Source organism: Aquarana catesbeiana, linkage group LG11 (assembly GCF_042186555.1).
Source record: "Aquarana catesbeiana isolate 2022-GZ linkage group LG11, ASM4218655v1, whole genome shotgun sequence".
In the NCBI taxonomy this organism is placed as follows: Eukaryota; Metazoa; Chordata; class Amphibia; order Anura; family Ranidae; genus Aquarana; species Aquarana catesbeiana.
The window spans coordinates 7189021-7207905 of NC_133334.1; the positions used below are offsets into that span (position 1 = coordinate 7189021).

Below are 18885 nucleotides of genomic sequence, written 5' to 3' on the forward strand. Positions count from 1 at the left end.
TTTTTTTACTAATAATGGGGCAATCAGCGACTTATAGCGGGACTGCGATATTGCGGTGGACAAATTGGACACTAAGGGGTTGCTTTACTAAAGACAAGTAGGCACTCTGCATGTGCAATTACTTCTGAGCTTAGTAAATGAGATAACACTTCACTTTTGCAAAGAATAAAGAATACCCGGTCCCATGCAAGAAAAAAAATACAGCATGTTTGCCTGCATACGATTGGATGATGGAAGTCAGCTGAGCTTCTGCTCATTTACTAAGCTCTGGAGCAACTGCACTTTGCAAAGTGCACAGTCTATTTGCCATTAGCAAATTAACCCCTTAGTGACACAATTGATACTTTTTGGGGACCAGTTACACCAATACAGTAATGAGTGCTAAAAATATACACTGTCACTGTACTAATGGCACTGAAAGGGAAAGGGTTAACATCAAGGGTTAAATGTGTCCCTAGGGAGTGCTTGCTAACTGTGTGGGGGAGGAGCTTTAACTGTAGGAAGACAGAGATCCGTGTTCCTGCTTAGCAGAAACACAGGATCTCTGTCTTCCCTACTAACAGAGCGCCGTTCTGCCTCTGTCAGGAACGATCGGCAGGTCCCGGTGGACATCAGGTCTGCCAGTGTTCTGTCACATTAGGCGACCCGTCAAATCTTGTAATGGAAGTGACGTTCTGTCACGGCCATCTTGGTACACCCCTCACTCAGCCTCAGTAAGTCTACAGTCTGAAGTCGCCAAGCGGACATCTTTTTACACCCGTCTTGCATTTCACACTTATTATTACCAGTAAACAGAGCTTATAACGTGAAATACAGGATTTAGATATCCATCAGACTGTTCTAATGTTGAATAATAAAAGCAGCGGTCTTCTGTCAGATTAGCAAACGTGTGAGATCAGCAAGCTCGGCCGCTGCTTTTAAAATTTAACATCAAAACAGCGTCACCGAGTTCTAAATCCTGTATTTCACTATATAAGCTCAGCTTACTGGTAAAAATAAGTGTGAAATGCAAGACTCCAATGGGTTCAAAAAGATGGCCGCTTGGTGACTTCAGACTGTAGGCTTAGTGTGGCTGAGTGTAGCAAGATGGCCGCGACGGAGCGTCACTTCCGTTACGAAATCTGACGGGTCGCCTAACCTGACGGAACACCGGACCCTCGGATTGGCTCCCGCTGTGTCCCAGCAAAGTGGGTCGGCGGCGGCGTGCATTTGCTCTGCAGTCCCCGAAGTGCAGAATCATGTACCTGTACTTAATTCTGCGCAGAGGAGCCGCCGCCCCACAGTAAATGTACGTTGGGCGGTCGGCAAGAGGTTAACCCTTTCCCGCCCGAATGACATCTACAGCACGGGCCTTAATTGCCAGGAGGCCATCATATGACGTCCTCCTGCGCATGAGCTGCCTACGTGCCCCCTGGGGAGAGCGCGCTCTGTGATCACCAAGTCTATGAGACCCGGCTGATCTCAGATCGGAGTAAGGGGCCAGTCCCTGCCCCTTACCACCTGATCAGCTGTCAGCCAATGACAGCCAATGACAGCTGATCACGTGATATAATGATGTTTTTTTCCCCAAGCTGTCAGTGTGTGGGGAAGAAAAAGCCAATCACCGGCTTCTGTCAGAGGGACATCAATCCCTCACACAGAGATCCGCGGCTGCCTCATCTGTGCCCAGCAGTGCCATCTGCCAGTGCCACATATCATTACCCACCAGTGCCGCCCTACCAGTGCCCACAGTGCCACCCACCAGTGCCCTCAGCACCACCTACCTTTGCCCAACAGTGACACCTATCAATGCCCACCAGTGCTGCCAATCAATGCCCATCAGTGCCACTGATCAGTGCTGTCTATCAGGGTCATCTACCAGCGCCTACCAGTGCCCATCATTGCCACCCATTAGTGATCAGTGCCTATCAGTGCCACCTATCAGTGCCCTTCAATGCCACCATTTAGTGTGCTTTAGTGCCACCTATCAGTGCCCTTCAGTGCCACCCATCAGTGCCACCTCTCAATGCCACCTATCAGTGCCCTTCAATGCCACCATTCAGTGTGCTTCAGTGCCACCTATCAGTGCCCTTCAGTGCCACTCATCAGTGCCCATCAGTGCCACCCATCAGTGCCACCTCTCAATGCCACCTATCAGTGCCCTTCAATGCCACCATTCAGTGTGCTTCAGTGCCACCTCTCAGTGCCCATCAGTGCCGCCCTATCAGTGCCCATTAGTGCAGCCTTATCAGCGCACATCAATGAAGGAGAAAAATTACCTGTTTTCAAAATTTCTTAACAAAATATGAAACAGTTTTCTTTTTTTTCATAATTTTCGGTCTTTTTTAGTTTTGTTAGCAAATAATAAAAAACCCAGCAGTGATAAAATACCACCAAAAGAAAGTTCTATTTGTGTGAAAAAAATGATAAAAATGTCCTATGTGTACAATGTTGGATGACCGCGCAATTGTCATTCAAAATGTGAGAGCGCTGAAAGCTGAAAATTGGTGCCTGGGGCAGGAAGGGGGTGAAAGTGCCCGGTAGGCACTTTAATGATCATGCATTTTTCTTTTGGTAAGGCAAAAATGGATGACAAACTGATCGGTGTGAGGGCCTCTTAGTGTGTTGGGGGGTTCATTCAAAATGAATGGCATCACAAGGCATTTAACCTGCGCATTACTACCCAGCCGTAACCCTTCCCCGCCCGATCTACACTGAAATGGCTGTAAAGAGACTTTTCACATTAGACTGAGCCATAGAAGCCAGACAAGGAATAACGATCGATCAGACCCCAAGCATAGACGGTCGCTGGTAACATCTCAGTAAGGTAAAGGGTCATTCGTGACCTCTTTGGGGGGGGCGCTCGCTGCACAAACAGACGCAAAGGAGTTAATTTACTAAAGGCAAGAAGACCTCCAGAGCTTTGTAAATGAGCAGAATCTCTGCTGGCTTCAATCATCCAATCATGTGCAGGCAAAAGTGCGTTTTTTTTTTTTTTTTTCCTTGCATGTGATTGGATACTCTTTGCAAAGTGAAGCCTTACCTCATATACTAATCTCTGGAGCAACTGCACTTTGCACAGTGCACAGTCTATTTGCCTTTAGTAAATCAACCCCAAAGGCTCAGAGCAGCGCTCAGAAAAGCTCTTTGCTGCATCAGAAGAGGGAAACGTTCCAACTGGAGATCCATCAAACTACAGGAGACATGGAGAACGCATGGCGATGGGCAATGTATACCGGATCTGGCGATGGGGAATGTATACCGGATCTGGCGATGGGGAATGTATACCGGATCTGGCGATGAGGAATGTATACCGGATCTGGCGATGAGGAATGTATACCGGATCTGGCGATGGGGAATGTATACCGGATCTGGCGATCGGCAATTTATACCGGATCTGGCGATGGGGAATGTATACCGGATCTGGCGATGGGGAATGTATACCGGATCTGGCGATGAAGAATGTATACCGGATCTGGCGATGGGGAATGTATACCGGATCTGGCGATGAAGAATGTATACCGGATCTGGCGATGAAGAATGTATACCGGATCTGGCGATGAGGAATGTATACCGGATCTGGCGATGAGGAATGTATACCGGATCTGGCGATGGGCAATGTATACCGGATCTGGCGATGGGGAATGTATACCGGATCTGGCGATCGGCAATGTATACCGGATCTGGCGATCGGCAATGTATACCGGATCTGGCGATCGGCAATGTATACCGGATCTGGCGATCGGCAATGTATACCGGATCTGGCGATGGGGAATGTATACCGGATCTGGCGATGGGGAATGTATACCGGATCTGGCGATCGGCAATGTATACCGGATCTGGCGATCGGCAATGTATACCGGATCTGGCGATGGGGAATGTATACCGGATCTGGCGATCGGCAATGTATACCGGATCTGGCGATGGGGAATGTATACCGGATCTGGCGATGGGGAATGTATACCGGATCTGGCAATGGGGAATGTATACCGGATCTGGCGATGGGGAATGTATACCGGATCTGGCGTTCGGCAATGTATACCGGATCTGGCGATCGGCAATGTATACCGGATCTGGCGATGGGGAATGTATACCGGATCTGGCGATGGGGAATGTATACCGGATCTGGCGATCGGCAATGTATACCGGATCTGGCGATGGGGAATGTATACCGGATCTGGCGATGGGGAATGTATACCGGATCTGGCGATGGGGAATGTATACCGGATCTGGCGATGGGGAATGTATACCGGATCTGGCGATGAGGAATGTATACCGGATCTGGCGATGAGGAATGTATACCGGATCTGGCGATGAGGAATGTATACCGGATCTGGCGATCGGCAATTTATACCGGATCTGGCGATGGGGAATGTATACCGGATCTGGCGATGGGGAATGTATACCGGATCTGGCGATGGGGAATGTATACCGGATCTGGCGATGAAGAATGTATACCGGATCTGGCGATGAGGAATGTATACCGGATCTGGCGATGAGGAATGTATACCGGATCTGGCGATGGGCAATGTATACCGGATCTGGCGATGGGGAATGTATACCGGATCTGGCGATCGGCAATGTATACCGGATCTGGCGATCGGCAATGTATACCGGATCTGGCGATGGGGAATGTATACCGGATCTGGCGATGGGGAATGTATACCGGATCTGGCGATCGGCAATGTATACCGGATCTGGCGATCGGCAATGTATACCGGATCTGGCGATCGGCAATGTATACCGGATCTGGCGATGGGGAATGTATACCGGATCTGGCGATGGGGAATGTATACCGGATCTGGCGATGGGGAATGTATACCGGATCTGGCGATCGGCAATGTATACCGGATCTGGCGATCGGCAATGTATACCGGATCTGGCGATCGGCAATGTATACCGGATCTGGCGATCGGCAATGTATACCGGATCTGGCGATGGGGAATGTATACCGGATCTGGCGATGGGGAATGTATACCGGATCTGGCAATGGGGAATGTATACCGGATCTGGCGATGGGGAATGTATACCGGATCTGGCGATCGGCAATGTATACCGGATCTGGCGATGGGGAATGTATACCGGATCTGGCGTTCGGCAATGTATACCGGATCTGGCGATCGGCAATGTATACCGGATCTGGCGATGGGGAATGTATACCGGATCTGGCGATGGGGAATGTATACCGGATCTGGCGATCGGCAATGTATACCGGATCTGGCGATGGGAAATGTATACCGGATCTGGCGATGGGGAATGTATACCGGATCTGGCGATGGGGAATGTATACCGGATCTGGCGATGGGGAATGTATACCGGATCTGGCGATCGGCAATGTATACCGGATCTGGCGATGGGGAATGTATACCGGATCTGGCGATGAAGAATGTATACCGGATCTGGCGATCGGCAATGTATACCGGATCTGGCGATGAGGAATGTATACCGGATCTGGTGATCGGCAATGTATACCGGATCTGGCGATGGGGAATGTATACCGGATCTGGCGATGGGGAATGTATACCGGATCTGGCGATCGGCAATGTATACCGGATCTGGCGATGAGGAATGTATACCGGATCTGGCGATCAGCAATGTATACCGGATCTGGCGATGAGGAATGTATACCGGATCTGGCGATCGGCAATGTATACCGGATCTGGCGATGGGGAATGTATACCGGATCTGGCGATGAAGAATGTATACCGGATCTGGCGATGAGGAATGTATACCGGATCTGGCGATGAGGAATGTATACCGGATCTGGCGATGGGCAATGTATACCGGATCTGGCGATGGGGAATGTATACCGGATCTGGCGATGGGCAATGTATACCGGATCTGGCGATGGGGAATGTATACCGGATCTGGCGATGGGGAATGTATACCGGATCTGGCGATGGGGAATGTATACCGGATCTGGCGATCGGCAATGTATACCGGATCTGGCGATCGGCAATGTATACCGGATCTGGCGATCGGCAATGTATACCGGATCTGGCGATGGGGAATGTATACCGGATCTGGCGATGGGGAATGTATACCGGATCTGGCGATCGGCAATGTATACCGGATCTGGCGATCGGCAATGTATACCGGATCTGGCGATGGGGAATGTATACCGGATCTGGCGATGGGGAATGTATACCGGATCTGGCGATGGGGAATGTATACCGGATCTGGCGATGGGGAATGTATACCGGATCTGGCGATCGGCAATGTATACCGGATCTGGCGATCGGCAATGTATACCGGATCTGGCGATCGGCAATGTATACCGGATCTGGCGATCGGCAATGTATACCGGATCTGGCGATGGGGAATGTATACCGGATCTGGCGATGGGGAATGTATACCGGATCTGGCAATGGGGAATGTATACCGGATCTGGCGATGGGGAATGTATACCGGATCTGGCGATCGGCAATGTATACCGGATCTGGCGATGGGGAATGTATACCGGATCTGGCGTTCGGCAATGTATACCGGATCTGGCGATCGGCAATGTATACCGGATCTGGCGATGGGGAATGTATACCGGATCTGGCGATGGGGAATGTATACCGGATCTGGCGATCGGCAATGTATACCGGATCTGGCGATGGGAAATGTATACCGGATCTGGCGATGGGGAATGTATACCGGATCTGGCGATGGGGAATGTATACCGGATCTGGCGATGGGGAATGTATACCGGATCTGGCGATCGGCAATGTATACCGGATCTGGCGATGGGGAATGTATACCGGATCTGGCGATGAAGAATGTATACCGGATCTGGCGATCGGCAATGTATACCGGATCTGGCGATGAGGAATGTATACCGGATCTGGTGATCGGCAATGTATACCGGATCTGGCGATGGGGAATGTATACCGGATCTGGCGATGGGGAATGTATACCGGATCTGGCGATCGGCAATGTATACCGGATCTGGCGATGAGGAATGTATACCGGATCTGGCGATCAGCAATGTATACCGGATCTGGCGATGAGGAATGTATACCGGATCTGGCGATCGGCAATGTATACCGGATCTGGCGATGGGGAATGTATACCGGATCTGGCGATGAAGAATGTATACCGGATCTGGCGATGAGGAATGTATACCGGATCTGGCGATGAGGAATGTATACCGGATCTGGCGATGGGCAATGTATACCGGATCTGGCGATGGGGAATGTATACCGGATCTGGCGATCGGCAATGTATACCGGATCTGGCGATCGGCAATGTATACCGGATCTGGCGATCGGCAATGTATACCGGATCTGGCGATCGGCAATGTATACCGGATCTGGCGATGGGGAATGTATACCGGATCTGGCGATGGGGAATGTATACCGGATCTGGCGATCGGCAATGTATACCGGATCTGGCGATCGGCAATGTATACCGGATCTGGCGATCGGCAATGTATACCGGATCTGGCGATGGGGAATGTATACCGGATCTGGCGATGGGGAATGTATACCGGATCTGGCGATGGGGAATGTATACCGGATCTGGCGATCGGCAATGTATACCGGATCTGGCGATCGGCAATGTATACCGGATCTGGCGATGGGGAATGTATACCGGATCTGGCGATCGGCAATGTATACCGGATCTGGCGATGGGGAATGTATACCGGATCTGGCGATGGGGAATGTATACCGGATCTGGCGATGGGGAATGTATACCGGATCTGGCGATGGGGAATGTATACCGGATCTGGCGATCGGCAATGTATACCGGATCTGGCGATGGGGAATGTATACCGGATCTGGCGTTCGGCAATGTATACCGGATCTGGCGATCGGCAATGTATACCGGATCTGGCGATGGGGAATGTATACCGGATCTGGCGATGGGGAATGTATACCGGATCTGGCGATCGGCAATGTATACCGGATCTGGCGATGGGGAATGTATACCGGATCTGGCGATGGGGAATGTATACCGGATCTGGCGATGGGGAATGTATACCGGATCTGGCGATGGGGAATGTATACCGGATCTGGCGATCGGCAATGTATACCGGATCTGGCGATGAGGAATGTATACCGGATCTGGCGATCGGCAATGTATACCGGATCTGGCGATGGGGAATGTATACCGGATCTGGCGATGGGGAATGTATACCGGATCTGGCGATGGGGAATGTATACCGGATCTGGCGATGGGGAATGTATACCGGATCTGGCGATGGGGAATGTATACCGGATCTGGCGATGGGGAATGTATACCGGATCTGGCGATGAGGAATGTATACCGGATCTGGCGATGAGGAATGTATACCGGATCTGGCAATGGGGAATGTATACCGGATCTGGCGATGGGGAATGTATACCGGATCTGGCGATGGGGAATGTATACCGGATCTGGCGATGAGGAATGTATACCGGATCTGGCGATGGGGAATGTATACCGGATCTGGCGATGGGGAATGTATACCGGATCTGGCGATGGGGAATGTATACCGGATCTGGCGATGAGGAATGTATACCGGATCTGGCGATGGGGAATGTATACCGGATCTGGCGATGGGGAATGTATACCGGATCTGGCGATGGGGAATGTATACCGGATCTGGTGATAGGGAATGTATACCGGATCTGGCGATGGGGAATGTATACCGGATCTGGCGATGGGGAATGTATACCGGATCTGGCGATGGGGAATGTATACCGGATCTGGCGATCGGCAATGTATACCGGATCTGGCGATGGGGAATGTATACCGGATCTGGCGATGGGGAATGTATACCGGATCTGGCGATCGGCAATGTATACCGGATCTGGCGATGGGGAATGTATACCAGATCTGGCGATGAGGAATGTATACCGGATCTGGCGATGGGGAATGTATACCGGATCTGGCGATGGGGAATGTATACCGGATCTGGCGATGGGGAATGTATACCGGATCTGGCGATGAAGAATGTATACCGGATCTGGCGATGGGGAATGTATACCAGATCTGGCGATGAGGAATGTATACCGGATCTGGCGATGGGGAATGTATACCGGATCTGGCGATGGGGAATGTATACCGGATCTGGCGATGGGCAATGTATACCGGATCTGGCGATGGGCAATGTATACCGGATCCTCCAATCACAGCCCATCCAGATCTCACAGCAAACATTGGAGAAGAGCGCTGACATCACCAGGCAACATTTAATAGCACGCAAACCACCTTTCCACCCACAAACAGATGCAGGGGGTTATATATACCCCACCCCCCGGCTCGTACACCGAGGGGGCGGGGCACCTGCTGAACAGCCATTTACAGACATGATGCCGCTTAGCCACTGATGTCATTTTAGAAGGCTATAAATATTTATGGGCTCCATTCATAAGGCGGTATTTGACCGCATCCGAGTATGTGGTGAAAATACCGCACAGCATTTTTTTTCAAAGAGTTTTTTTTTTAACCTATCCGTGCCCCGGAAGATTTTACCCCCTTCCCGACCAGAGCACTTTTTGCACTACGTCGCTTTAACTGACAATTGTGTGGTCGTGCGACGTTGCACCCAAACAAAATTGCCGTCCTTTTTTCCCCACAAATAGAGCTTTCTTTAGGTGGTATTTGATCACCTCTGCGGTTTTTATTTTTTGCGCTATAAACAAAAAAAGAGCGACGATTTAAAAAAAAAAAAAAAACAATATTTTTTACTTTTTGCCAAATAAATTAAAATATATCCCCAAAAAAATATAAAAAAACAAATTTCTTTCTGAATTTAGGCCGATATGTATTCTTCTACATATTTTTGGTAAAAAAAAAAAAAAAATCGCAATAAGCGTATATTGATTGGTTTGCGCAAAAGTTATAGCTTCTACAAAATAGGGGATAGATTTATGGCAATATTTTTTTATTAGTAATGGCGGCGACCTGCGATTTTTATCGTGACTGCGACATTATGGCGGACACATCGGACACTTTTGACACTATTTTGGGACCATTGTCATTTTTACAGCGATCAGTGCTATAAAAATGCACTGATTCCTGTATAAATGACACTGGCAGGGAAGGGGTTAAACGCTAGGGGGCGATGAAGGGGTTAAGTGTGTCCTAGGGAGTGATTCTAACTGTGGGGGGGATGGGCTACCACTGACATGACAGCGATCACTGCTTCCGATGACAGGGACCATCCCTGTCATGTCACTGGGCAGAACACGGAAATGCCGCGTCTTAAAGGGGACGTACCCGTACGCCCGTTTGTGCAGCCATGCCATTGTGCCGATGTATATCGTCGTGTGCTGGTTGGCAAGCGGTTAAATTTACACATTTGAACGCTTTTAAAATACTAGGAATGCACCAACAACAATACTGGTATCAGTCCCGATACAAAGTATTCTCACGAGTTCTCATGAAAATGTTGCTGAAAACCAGTACTTTGCAGTGTTTGACTTACAAAATGAATGCAAAAAAGAAAAAGTAATCCTTGAAGGATTATAATTCCAAAAAGGAAGAAAAAAATTGTAGGGGGGGGGGGGGTACCATCATCCTAGTGAAATGCATAATGTGAAGTAGAGACAGTTCCCAAAACTGGTTTTACTGAGAGAAAGAAAGGACCATCTCGGTACCAGTAAGGCAATACACACATATAAGATTAAAAAATCGTTTTTTATTTTACAAATAAAAAAGACTGAACATGATTTCCAATAATCACTGCAAAACAATATATAAACAAGGAATGTTATATGGACTTCTATTGCAGACTCGTCCTCCTGATGAAGCAGACAAATGGCCGCGAAACATGTAGAGGACCACATGTCCTGTGAGGACCTTCTATACTTTTGACTCCACTCCTGGAGCATTTAGGTATCCATATAACTGTATCAACATTCCTTGTTTTTATATTGTTTTGTATCGATTATTGGAAATCATGTTCAGTCTTTTTTATATGTAAAATAAAATATGATTTTTTTATCTTATATGTGTATATTGCCTTGCCAGTAACGAGATAGTTCTCTCCTTCTCTCAGTGGAGACCAGTTTTGGGAACTGTCTTTACTTCCCATTATACAAAATGAATAATCGCAAATTGCACTGCAAGGAGACGGATGCAATTTGAACAGGAATGCGGTGTGATTCTTGATCACTATGACAAGCTGGCAGCGCGTGAAGAGAGGAGAGCCGATAACCGGCAAATCCACACAGGGGGCATCTACACTGATAATCAGGGCACAAATCATCCTGATTATCAGTGCAGCCCCAACAGTGCCCACCAGTTCTGCCTATCAATGCTGCCTCCTCAGTGCCCATCAGTGCCACCTAATCAGTGCCCATCAGTGTAGCCTATCAGTGCCCATCAGTGTAGCCTATCAGTGCCCATCAGTGTAGCCTATTAGTGGCCATGAGTATTGCCTATTAGTGCCCATCAGTGTAGCCTATTAGTGCCCACCAGTGTAGCCTATTAGTGCCCATCAGTGTAGCCTATCAGTGCCCATCAGTGTAGCCTATCAGTGCCCATGAGTATAGCATAACAGTGCCCATCAGTGTAGCCTATCGGTGCCCATCAGTGTAGCCTATTGGTGCCCATCAGTGTAGCCTATTAGTGCTCATCAGTGTAGCCTATCAGTGCCTATCTGTGTAGCCCATCAGTGCCCATCAGTGTAGCCTATCAGTGCCCATGAGTATAGCCTATCAGTGCCCATGAGTATAGCCTATCAGCGCCCATCAGTGTAGCCTATCAGTGCCCATCAGTGTAGCCTATCAGTGCCCATCAGAGTAGCCTATTAGTGCCCATCAGTGTAGCCTATTAGTGCCCATCTGTGTAGCCTATCAGTGCCCATCAGTGTAGCCTATCAGTGCCCATGAGTATAGCCTATCAGTGCCCATGAGTATAGCCTATCAGTGCCCATCAGTGTAGCCTATCAGTGCCCATCAGTGTAGCCTATCAGTGCCCATCAGTGTAGCCTATTAGTGCCCATCAGTGTAGCTTATTAGTGCCCATCAGTGTAGCCTATCAGTGCCCATCTGTGTAGCCTATCAGTGCCCATCAGTGTAGCCTATCAGTGCCCATTAATATAGCCTATCAGTGCCCATGAGTATACCCTATCAGTGCCCATGAGTATAGCCTATTAGTGCCCATCAGTGTAGCCTATTAGTGCCCACCAGTGTAGCCTATTAGTGCCCATCAGTGTTGCCTATCAGTGCCCATCAGTGTAGCCTATCAGTGCCCATGAGTATAGCCCATCAGTGCCCATCAGTGTAGCCTATCAGTGCCCATCAGTGTAGCCTATCAGTGCCCATCAGAGTAGCCTATTAGTGCCCATCAGTGTAGCCTATTAGTGCCCATCAGTGTATCCTATCAGTGCCCATCAGTGTAGCCTATCAGTGCCCATGAGTATAGCCTATCAGTGCCCATGAGTATAGCCTATCAGTGCCCTTGAGTATAGCCTATCAGTGCCCTTGAGTATAGCCTATCAGTGCCCATGAGTATAGCCTATCAGTGCCCATCAGTGTAGCCTATCAGTGCCCATCAGTGTAGCCTATCAGTGCCCATCAGTGTAGCCTATCAGTGCCCATCAGAGTAGCCTATTAGTGCCCATCAGTGTAGCCTATTAGTGCCCATCAGTGTATCCTATCAGTGCCCATCAGTGTAGCCTATCAGTGCCCATGAGTATAGCCTATCAGTGCCCATGAGTATAGCCTATCAGTGCCCTTGAGTATAGCCTATCAGTGCCCATGAGTATAGCCTATCAGTGCCCTTGAGTATAGCCTATCAGTGCCCATGAGTATAGCCTATCAGTGCCCATCAGTGTAGCCTATCAGTGCCCATCAGTGTAGCCTATCAGTGCCCATCAGTGTAGCCTATCAGTGCCCATCTGTGTAGCCTATCAGTGCCCATCAGTGTAGCCTAACAGTGCCCATGAGTATAGCCTATCAGTGCCCATGAGTATAGCCTATCAGTAGCCTATCAGTGCCCATCAGTGTAGCCTATCAGTGCCCATTAGTGATGCCTATCAGCCTCATCAGCGCCCATCAGTGAAGGAAAAAAATACTTATTTACAACATTTTATAACAGAAATAAAGAAAAACTTTCTTCAAATTTTTAGGTCATTTTTCATTTGTTTCGCAAAAAAATAACCCCCCCCCCCCCCCCAGTGGTGATTAAATACCACCAAATGAAAGCTCTGTTTGTGTGAAAACAATGCTAAAATGTCATTTGAGTACAGTGTTACATGACCGTGTAATTGTCATTCAAAGTGTGACAGTGCTGAAAGCTGAGAATTGGCCTGGGCAGGCAGGGGGTAAAAGTACCCGGTATTGAAGTGGTTAGGTTAAATGTGACAAATATACAAAGAAAATGTAAAAACTCAGGAAGGGGGCAGATACTTTGTCACAGCAGTCAGACTTTTCACTCCTAAATGAGCCTGGTTTCCTGCGAGGATTGCAGCGGCGCTTTGTTTGCGCATAATTAATGCGATATCTCCAGCAACAGGCCAGGTAAACGTTAGGAAACCCAATCACTATGTACTTTACCTGACAGACGGGCCAATTAACATTCCACAGACACTGAAATTCCAGACAGATACTTCCAGCCAAACATTAATTAGCTGAGAAGCTTTATGAACGCCGGCCAAATTCAATAACAGATGGCGGCCAAGAGAAAAACCGCCATGGCGGCCGGGGCTGGTACGAGCACCCACCGCGAGCAAGGCGGTACGAGGGAGCCGCTCCATTGTTACTTGTATAGAAGGAGAGTCCTCCACGGTGCCGAGTATTCCAGGAGAGGAGAACCGGACAGAGATGGATCAAATCCCGGCCACTTCCCGGGGAAGGCAGAAGGTGCATTCTGGGCATTAATATAAAAAGCCCCCCCCCCAATACTTACCCGAGTCCCCTCTCAGATAGACTCAGCTGTCCGGGACTCTCCCTCCTCATTGGCTGAGCCGGCAGCACAGCACCATCAAAGTCAGCGAGGAGATGAGGGGCGGGGCCGGGCTGCGGCTCCATGTCATAATGGACACGCAGAACAGTGGCTCGGATGCCCCCATAGTGAGCTGCTCCCTGTGGGGGGCACTCAACAGGAGGGAGGGGCAGGAGCAGCGAAAAGGGACTAAGAAGAGGGGGATCCGGGCTGCTCTGTGCAAAACCATTACACAGAGCAGGGAGGTATAATATGTTTGTTATTTTTAAGCAAGAAAAAAAAAAACAAGACCGGACAAGTACTGATGTTGGCTCGCAGTTATCACTCTAAATCAGGTTGGGGTCAGGACTCTGTGCAGGCCAGTCAAGTTCCTCCACCCCAAACTCGCTCATCCATGTCTCTATGGACCTTGCTTTGTGCACTGGTGGGCAGTCATGTTGGAAAAGAAAGGGGCTGTCCCCAAACTGTTCCCACAAAGTTGGGAGCATAAAATTGTCCAAAACATCTTGGTATGCTGACGCCTTAAGAGTTCCCTTCACTGGAACTAAGAGGCCAAGCCCGACCCTTAAAAAACAACCCCACACCATAATCCCCCCTCCACCAAATGATTTGGACCAGTGCACAAAGCAAGGTCCATAAAGACATGGATGAGCGTTTTTGGGGTGGAGGAACTTGACTGGCCTGCACAGAGTCCTGACCTCAACCCGATAGAACACCTTTGGGATGAATTAGAGTGGAGACTGCAAGCCAGGCCTTCTCGTCCAACATCAGTGCCTGACCTCACAAATGCTCTTCTGGAAGAATGGTCAAACATTCCCATAGACACCCTCCTAAACCTTGTGGATGGCCTTCTCAGAAGAGTTGAAGCTGTTATGGCTGCAAAGGGGAGGGGCCAACTCAATATAGAACCCTACAGACTAAGACTGGGAGGTGTCCCAATACTTTTGGTAACATAGTGTATATCTGAAAATCTATCAATCCTGATGTTCTGACGGCCAATCTCATTTCTTGAGGTCCGAAAATGTCAGGACAGTACAAATACCCCCCAAATGACCCTTTTTTGGAAAGCAGACAGTCCAAGGTATTTAGTAAGAGGCATGGCGAGTTTTTTTTTTTAAAGTTGTAACTTTCTTTTACAATTTTTTTGGATATGAATAAAATTTCTTTCAGCAGCATTCCCCCATTAACAGCTGAAATATAAACAAAAAAAAAATCTGTCATTTAGTGGCTGTTACGGAGCGGGGCCGCCGTGTCCTTAAAGAAGTTGTAAACCTCCCTGCAGTACTTGTACCTCTAGATAAGCCTTATTCTAGGATCACTGATAGGTAATGTAAATATCTCTAGAATATGCGCTGTTTAAGAGATATTTACTGTACGCTGCGCAAATAATGTCATCGGCGCATGCGCTGTGAAGAAACGGCTGCCCGTGCCATTTCTTCAGGAACATGTGCCTTGACTGGCGGCTCCTGCGTGCATAACGTGGGAGTGACGTCACGGGGCTCCGGCCAGTCACAGAGCCAACGGCACGTAGCATTCAGACTTTATAAAGAATGCAGTAAGAATTGTAAGGGTGCAATTAGGACGGCTAAGATAGAACATGAAAGACACATAGCGGAGGAGAGCAAAAAAAATCCCAAGAAATTCTTTAAGTATGTAAACAGTAAAAAAGGGAGGACAGACCATATTGGCCCCATAAAGAATGAGGAAGGACATCTGGTTAGAAAGGCTGGGGAGATGGTGAAGGTATTGAATTTATTCTTCTCCTCAGTCTTCACGAGTGAATCGGGGGGCTTCAGTAACCAAAACTGCAGTGTTTATCCTCAGGACACAACACAGGAAGCACCTACATGGTTAACAGAGGACGGAATTAAAATTAGACTTGAGAAACTTAACATTAATAAATCACCGGGACCAGATGGCTTGCATCCGAGGGTACTTAGGGAACTCAGTCAAGTGATTGCCAGACCATTGTTCCTAATTTTTACAGACAGTCTACTGACTGGAATGGTACCAGCTGATTGGAGAAAAGCCAATGTAGCACCAATATTTAAAAAGGGCCCAAAATACATCTCTGGGAATTACAGACCAGTTAGCCTAACATCAATAGTATGTAAACTCTTGGAGGGGATGATAAGGGACTATATACAAGATTTTAGTAATAAGAATGATATCATTAGCAGTAATCAGCATGGATTCATGAAGAATCGTTCTTGCCAAACCAATCTATTAACCTTCTATGAGGAGGTGAGTTGCCATCTAGATAAAGGAAGGCCCGTAGACGTGGTGTATCTGGATTTTGCAAAAGCATTTGACACAGTTCCCCATAAACGTTTACTGTACAAAATAAGGTGCGTTGGCATGGACCATAGGGTGAGTACATGGATTGAAAACTGGCTACAAGGGCGTGTTCAGAGGGTGGTGATAAATGGGGAGTACTCAGAATGGTCAGGGGTGGGTAGTGGGGTTCCCCAGGGTTCTGTGCTGGGACCAATCCTATTTAATTTGTTTATAAACGATCTGGAGGATGGGATAAACAGTTCAATCTCTGTATTTGCAGACGATACTAAGCTAAGCAGGGCAATAACTTCTCCGCAGGATGTGGAAACCTCTCAAAAAGACCTGAACAAATTAATGGGGTGGGCGACTACATGGCAAATGAGGTTCAATGTAGAAAAATGTAAAATAATGCATTTAGGTGGCAAAAATCTGAATGCAATCTATAGACTGGGGGGAGAACCTCTGGGGGAATCTAGGATGGAAAAGGACCTGGGGGTCCTAGTAGATGATAGGCTCAGCAATGCCAAGCTGCTGCTAACAAAGCAAACAGAATATTGGCATTAAAAAGGGGATCAACTCCAGAGATAAAACGATAATTCTCCCGCTCTACAAGACTCTGGTCCGGCCGCACCTGGAGTATGCTGTCCAGTTCTGGGCACCAGTCCTCAGGAAGGATGTACTGGAAATGGAGCGAGTACAAAGAAGGGCAACAAAGCTAATAAAGGGTCTGGAGGATCTTAGTTATGAGGAAAGGTTGCGAGCTCTGAACTTATTCTCTCTGGAGAAGAGACGCTTGAGAGGGGATATGATTTCAATATATAAATACCGGACTGGTGACCCCACAATAGGGATAAAACTTTTTCGCAGAAGAGAGTTTAATAAGACTCGTGGCCACTCATTGCAATTAGAAGAAAAGAGGTTTAACCTTAAACTACGTAGAGGGTTCTTTACTGTAAGAGCGGCAAGGATGTGGAATTCCCTTCCACAGGCGGTGGTCTCAGCGGGGAGCATTGATAGCTTCAAGAAACTATTAGATAATCACCTGAATGACCACAACATACAGGGATATACAATGTAATACTGACATATAATCACACACATAGGTTAGAGTGTAAGCTCCTCTGTACAGAGACTGATGTGATTGGTTCAGTGATCTCTGTACAGCACTGCAGTATATGTCAGAGCTATATAAATGTATAATAATAATAATAATAATAATAATAATAATGATAATGATAATATAGAGATGATACAATGTTGTATATTAGAGGGAAGTCGGGGTGATACATTGTATCCTCTGGGCTGTATAGAGAGGGTGTCACGTGGTGCGGCTCCCCGCCGTTGCCATGACAACCATAGAACGCACACACAGTGCCCCGCCCCTCGCCCGCTCTCCCGGTACTCTCCCCGCTTACCGTCCCCCGGTCCCGGGTCTCAGTCGGGTGTTCCGGTTCCCGGATCGGCTTCTCCCCCTGAAGTTTCCAGCTGTTATTACCGGAGAGACTCCGGAGCGGACTCCGGAGACTCCTCCAATCCCCGACCACCGAGGAGGAGCCGACTCCTCCCACCGCCCAATCCCTACGCCGCGGGGCGGCCCCTGGCGGAGACTGACTGCTCAGCGGGCCAATCCCGGGGCATGGGGGCGGGGCTGTGTGAACAGAGGGACAGAGTGGAGTTTTCAGTGATAGAATTATAGTGATGTCCTGTATGGGGGTAAATAAAGCACTATGGGGGTAAATAAAGCACTATGGGGGTAAATAAAGCACTATGGGGGTAAATAAAGCAATATGGGGCACTATGGGGGTAAATAAAGCACTATGGGGGTAAATAAAGCAATATGGGGCACTATGGGGGTAAATAAAGCAATATGGGGGTAAATAAAGCAATATGGGGGTAAATAAAGCAATATGGGGCACTATGGGGGTAAATAAAGCAATATGGGGGTAAATAAAGCAATATGGGGCACTATGGGGGTAAATAAAGCACTATGGGGGTAAATAAAGCAATATGGGGCACTATGGGGGTAAATAAAGCACTATGGGGGTAAATAAAGCAATATGGGGCACTATGGGGGTAAATAAAGCAATATGGGGGTAAATAAAGCAATATGGGGCACTATGGGGGTAAATAAAGCAATATGGGGGTAAATAAAGCAATATGGGGCACTATGGGGGTAAATAAAGCAATATGGGGGTAAATAAAGCAATATGGGGCACTATGGGGGTAAATAAAGCAATATGGGGCACTATGGGGGTAAATAAAGCACTATGGGGGTAAATAAAGCAATATGGGGCACTATGGGGGTAAATAAAGCAATATGGGGGTAAATAAAGCAATATGGGGCACTATGGGGGTAAATAAAGCACTATGGGGGTAAATAAAGCAATATGGGGCACTATGGGGGTAAATAAAGCACTATGGGGGTAAATAAAGCAATATGGGGCACTATGGGGGTAAATAAAGCAATATGGGGGTAAATAAAGCAATATGGGGCACTATGGGGGTAAATAAAGCAATATGGGGGTAAATAAAGCAATATGGGGCACTATGGGGGTAAATAAAGCACTATGGGGGTAAATAAAGCAATATGGGGCACTATGGGGGTAAATAAAGTACTATGGGGGTAAATAAAGCAATATGGGGCACTATGGGGGGTAAATAAAGCAATATGGGGATAAATAAAGCAATATGGGGCACTATGGGGGTAAATAAAGCAATATGGGGCACTATGGGGGTAAATAAAGCAATATGGGGCACTATGGGGGT

General features: G+C 47.9%; 1 protein-coding gene across 1 annotated transcript in view; it reads right to left on the reverse strand.

Moving 5' to 3' along the window:
- Nucleotides 1-17698, reverse strand: part of STK33 (serine/threonine kinase 33) — a 94911-nt gene extending 77213 nt beyond the window's left edge. The window contains exon 1 of the mRNA XM_073603975.1: nt 17535-17698. The gene's annotated coding sequence lies outside the window, so the exon portion shown is untranslated. The remainder of the gene's footprint in view (nt 1-17534) is intronic.
- Nucleotides 17699-18885: the final 1187 nt, after the last annotated feature.